This window comes from Arachis stenosperma, chromosome 10, assembly GCF_014773155.1.
Source record: "Arachis stenosperma cultivar V10309 chromosome 10, arast.V10309.gnm1.PFL2, whole genome shotgun sequence".
In the NCBI taxonomy this organism is placed as follows: domain Eukaryota; kingdom Viridiplantae; phylum Streptophyta; class Magnoliopsida; order Fabales; family Fabaceae; genus Arachis; species Arachis stenosperma.
In genome coordinates this window covers 85,581,786-85,587,836 of record NC_080386.1, presented here as the reverse complement: position 1 = coordinate 85,587,836, position 6,051 = coordinate 85,581,786, and the positions used below count along the sequence as shown (strand labels likewise).

Here is a 6,051-nt window from a genome sequence, read left to right as displayed (position 1 = left end):
GTCTGTGTTGCTTGGAAGAGTACTTGGAGGGAGTTCAGTAATTTTCTTACTCAGCTGTCCCACTTGTGCTTCCAAATTCCTAATGGAAGATCTTGTTTCAGTCATGAAACTTTGAGTGGTTTTGATTAGATCAGAGACCATGGTTGCTAAGTCAGAGGGGTTCTGCTTAGAATTCTCTGTCTGTTGCTGAGAAGATGATGGAAAAGGCTTGCCATTGCTAAACCTGTTTCTTCCACCATTGTTGTTGTTGAAACCTTGTTGAGGTCTCTCTTGATTTTTCCATGAGTGATTTGGGTGATTTCTCCATGATGAATTATAGGTGTTTCTATAGGGTTCTCCTAGGTAATTCACCTCTCCCATTGAAGGGTTCTCAGGATCATAAGCTTCTTCCTCAGATGAAGCATCCTTAGTACTGCTTGGTGCATTTTGCATTCCAGACAGACTTTGAAAAATCAAATTGACTTGTTGAGTCAATATTTTATTATGAGCCAAAATGGCGTTCAGAGTATCAATCTCAAGAACTCCTTTCTTCTGACTTGTCCCATTGTTCACAGGATTTCTCTCAGAAGTGTACATGAATTGGTTATTTGCAACCAATTCAATGAGCTCTTGAGCTTCTGTAGGCGTCTTCTTCAGATGAAGAGATCCTCCAGCAGAGCTATCCAAGGACATCTTAGATAGTTCAGAGAGACCATCATAGAAAATACCTATGATGCTCCATTCAGAAAGCATGTCAGAAGGACATTTTCTGATCAATTGTTTGTATCTTTCCCAAGCTTCATAGAGGGATTCTCCATCCTTTTGTCTGAAGGTTTGGACTTCCACTCTAAGCTTACTCAATTTTTGAGGTGGAAAGAACTTTGCCAAGAAGGCACTGACTAGCTTTTCCCAAGAGTCCAGGCTTTCTTTAGGTTGAGAGTCCAACCATGTCCTAGCTCTGTCTCTTACAGCAAAAGGGAATAGCATAAGTCTATAGACCTCAGGGTCTACCCCATTAGTCTTGACAGTGTCACAGATTTGCAAGAATTCAGCTAAGAACTGATGAGGATCTTCCAATGGAAGTCCATGGAACTTGCAATTTTGTTGCATTAGAGAAACTAATTGAGGCTTAAGCTCAAAGTTGTTTGCTCCAATGGCAGGGATAGAGATGCTTCTCCCATAGAAGTCGGGAGTAGGTGCAGTAAAGTCACCCAGCACCTTCCTTGCATTGTTGGCATTGTTGTTGTTTACGGCTGCCATGGGTTCTTCTTCTTTGAAGAATTCGGTCAGGTCCTTAACAGAGAGTTGTGCCTTAGCTTCTCTTAGCTTCCGCTTCAAGGTCCTTTCAGGTTCAGGGTCAGCTTCAACAAGAATGCCTTTGTCTTTGTTCCTGCTCATATGAAAGAGAAGAAAACAAGAAAATATGGAATCCTCTATGTCACAGTATAGATATTCCTTGAGGTGTCAGAGGAAGAGAAAAGTAGAAGACAGAAGTAGAAAATTCGAACTTATCAAAGAAGATGGAGTTCGAATTTTGCATTAAGGAGTAGAGTTAGTTCAGAAATAGAAGGATGTGAGAAGAAGGGAAGTAATTTTCGAAAATTAAGTAAAAGATTTTGAAAACATTTTTTGAAAAAAAAACACTAATTGATTTTCGAAAACCAAGAATAGAAAAGAAATCAAGTGATTTTTGAAAAAGATTTTGAATTTAGAAATTAAAAAGATTTGATTGAAAACTTATTTTGAAAAAGATGTGATTAAAAAGATATGATTTGAAAACAATTTTAAAAGATATGATTTGAAAACAATTTGAAAAGATATGATTTTAATGACTTGCCTAACAAGAAAAGATATGATTCAAACATAAAACCTTCCTCAACAGAAAAGGCAAAAAATGTTCAATCAAATCATTAATTGTTAGTAAGTATCTTTGAAAAAGGAAAGAAATTGATTTTGAAAACATTTGATTGAAAAGATATGATTTGAAAAAGATTTGATTTTGAAAAACTTTGAAAACTTGAGAAAAAATTGATTTTGAAAACAAAATCTTCCCCCTTTGCCATCCTGGCGTTAAACGCCCAGAATGGTGCACATTCTGGCGTTTAACGCCCAAACTACTACCCTTTTGGGCGTTAAACGCCCAACCAGGCACCCTGGCTGGCGTTTAAACGCCAGTCTGTCTTCTTCACTGGGCATTTTTGAATGCCCAGCTTTTTCTGTGTGATTCCTCTGCAGTATGTTCTAAATCTTCAATTCTCTGTATTATTGACTTGAAAAGACACAAATAAAAAATATTTTTGGATTTTTAATAATGAGGAATAATCAAAATGCAACTAAAATCAAATAACAATGCATGCAAGACACCAAACTTAGCAGTTTGCATATTACTGACACTAATGAGAATGCATATGAGACACATAAACACTCAAGTCAAGAGAATTCAAAGATCAGAGTAAGAAATCATCAAGAATTACTTGAAGATCCTTAAGACACATGAATGAATGCATGCAATTGACACCAATCTTAAGATGAGACACTAGACTCAAACAAGAAACATAAAATATTTTTGGTTTTTATGATTTTGTAATTTTTTTGGATTTTTTTGAAAATTATATGGAAAAGAAAAATAAAGGTATCAAAATTCTTAATGAGAATTCCAGGAATCATGCAATGTTAGTCTAAAGCTTTAGTCTAAAGGAATTAGACATAGCTAGCTAAGCTTCAGCAGGACATTGCATTCAAGAGCTAAATTGATGATGATCAATCAGCTTTGGTGATGATAAGAACATCACCTTGAAGACGGGTGTAGAAACAAGATTTGGGATCCAGGAATATATGAGGATCAATTTTGGGAGCTCAAAGCTTGTGAAGAACTCCATCAAAGCTTGAGGAATTTACTTGGTATTGATAGAACTTATTGGAAATCCAAGCATTGGTGGAAGTTTCAAGATGAGTTCAAGCACAAGCCGCCATGACAAGGAGCTCACCAAAATGTCCAACATAAGGACAATAACTAAAAGTAATAAGTGGGAGACAATCCACCATGGTATGATCGTTCCTTTTCAGTTTAAATTTTAGTCTGTTTTTGAATTTTGATTGAACCTGGAATTTTGCATAACATTCATTGCATTCTGCATACTGCATAAAAAAAACAAAAAAAACAAAAAAAACAAAAAAAACAAAAAGAAAACAAAAAAAAAAATTTCGCACGCGACGCATTAGCATCGCTGACGCATCCGCGTCATAGGTGCGTTGGGAAGAAAATAAATTGACAAGAGAGTCACGCGAGAGTGTGGCTGGAGGCGTGCCTTTGGCACAAATTGGTCCACGCAACCGCGTCGCTGACGCGTCCACGTCATGTGGGAAAAACGCCTCCCACACATCTGCGTCACAAACGCTAACGCGTGCCTCACAATCGACGTAAAAAGGGTGTATGGCTGAAAGTTGAGTTAGAATTGGGCTGTACTCGTGCTATAAGCACAAGCCCTGCCACGCGTACGCGTGCCCCACGCATTCGCGTGCCCCACACGTCCGCGCCGTTTTCAAATTTAGGCCATCCACGCGATCGCGTCAACCACACGACCGCGTCACCCAAAATTTGGCAATAAGCGTTTAAAACAGAGAGTTGCGCGACCGCGAGGTTGCCCTCGCACTAATAGCACAAATCGATCCACGCGACCACGCGGATGACGCGTCCGCGTCATTTCATAGAATCGCTATCCGCGCTAACGCGTCACTCACGCGTCCGCATCAAAAGCGGCGCACAGCTTATCCAAATCAGTGCCAATTATCTTGTTTTTTCTTCCCCATATCTAAATCTTTTCTTTCTTCCTCCTTTCTTACTTTCTTTTTCTTTTCCATTGGTGTTAAAATTCTCTTCTTCAACTATTGCATCTTTTCTTGAATTATTCTGGTGTTTCGTGACTTGTTTTATTCTAATTGGGTATTATTATTCATAAGTCAATCCTAATTTTTATAATACTGATATTCCTTTTGCATTGATAGGCACTTACACTTTCTTGCATTACCCACACTCTCTTCCCCATTTTTGCAACTTTTGCACTACTGAAATGCCATTTGCTTCCACTATTTTCTCACTTGCATGTTGTAGCTACCATGTAATTGAGACCTTTATTATTTGGCATTAACACCCATATTTTATTTATGTTCTTATCTTTATTTTTGGGTTACTTTCCTTCTTTTTTCTCTTCTTTCTGGATGGCCACCACGAAGAGAGAGAAAAAGCTTCTTAATGCAGAAACAGGCAAGTCAATCTGTACAATCTATAGAGAAAGACATCAGTTGGAGTAACCCGTCCACTTATACATCTTAGTATGCACCGAGGACGGTGCAATCTTTAAGTCTGGGGAGGTCGATACCGATCTTCACAGGTTAGTTCTTCTCTTCTCAACACCAATATTCTATTTTCTTTGTTTGTTCATTGTTGCATTGCATAATAGATTGGATGTGTAGTTGATTGTTTGCATTTAAGTACTACTTTGTTGTAAAATAATAAGTTTCTTTTTAAAACCCTATTTTTGAAAAATTTCACTAATTTAAATTAAAAAAAATTTAAAATTTTCTATGTGTTAAATTTGTTTGAAGTTGTATTTGGAACATGGTTTTTGAGCCAAAGAATACACAACCTGTGAGATTTTGAGCTTAATTACATGATTACACTATTTTAACCATAAATTTTTATTCTTGTGTGTTTTCTTCTCTATGATTGAAATCGTTGCTTTGTTCCATTCTATATGTCCATTATTTAGTGTATGTACATACCTGCATGTGATTGAGGCCATTATTTGAATTTTTGCTCACTTATCCCAAATAGGCCTACCTTTTACATCACCCTTGTTAACCCCCTGAGCCTTTTAATCCCCTTCTGTTCTATAACCACATTACTAGTGTTAAGCAGAAAAAGAAATTAAAAAAAAATCCAAAGTTAAATCCTTGGTTAGCTTAGGATAGAAATTGTGTATCAACTAATTGTGGGAAAATTTATGGGATCATAGGATGATAGAAAAAAAGTATTAAAGTGAATAAATTATTTGAAATTTGGGAGCATGCTCATGTGAAATCAAAATAATTAAAACACCATGTACATTGATATATTATTCTTATGTTTCAAAAAAAAAAAAGAAAAAAAGAAAAAAAAGAAAAAAAGAAAAAAAGAAATTCATTAAGTAATTAAATAAGGGGACAAAAAATTACCCCAATGCAAAAATTAAAGAATCAATGCACATGGGATAAAATCAAAAATAAAATTGGTGCATGAGTATGTAAAACACAAGTGGGAAAATTGGGTAGCTAGGCAATATTTCTAGATTATATAGAGTATGTATATGTTAGGTGACATCTTAGACTAATCAAGGGTTCAATTATTAGCTCACTTAACCTTATATATATACCCTTACCTTTACCTTAGCCCCATTACAACCTTGAAAAAGACCTCATGATGTTTGTATGTATATATTAAATATTTGTTGATTGGTTAGATGAAGAAAAAAGTTTAGAAAGCATGATTAGAGAAGAATAGAGTGATTGTCCCTAGACACTTGAGAGTTAGAGTGATATACACTACCAATAAGGGTTCAATGCTTGATTCTATGTTTCCTGCTTTCATCAGCTATCTTCTTACAAGTTTACTTACTTTTTATTATATAATTTGAATTAGTGGAATTTGATTCATGTTTGTCTTGAAGATCTTATTTACTTTTAACCAAGTGGGTAGAAACATTTTGCATGTAGTTGCATTCACATAGATAGGTTGCATTGCATACTCTCTATCATTCATCTTCACTCCTTTATTGCTTCTCTTGAGCTTAGCATGAGGACATGCTAATGTTTAAGTGTGGGGAGGTTGATAAACCACTACTTTATGGTTTATATTATGCTAAATTGAGTGGATTTTATCAATCTTTCGTACACTTATTCATACTATTGCATCAGTTTACGTTTTCCTTCCTGATTTTGTGCTATGATTGAAAACATGCTTCTTTGCCTTTTATTTTCTTTTATTTGAATCCTCTCTTATTATCATTCGATGCCTTGATATGTGTGTTAAGTGAT

The 6,051-nt window shown here is 35.8% G+C and overlaps 1 non-coding gene across 1 annotated transcript; it reads left to right on the top strand.

Moving 5' to 3' along the window:
- Positions 1–726: 726 nt before the first annotated feature.
- On the top strand, positions 727–834 carry LOC130958224 (small nucleolar RNA R71). Its single transcript, XR_009077357.1, has one exon. It is a non-coding gene; the product is annotated as a small nucleolar RNA R71 (small nucleolar RNA).
- The last annotated feature ends 5,217 nt before the right edge of the window (positions 835–6,051 follow it).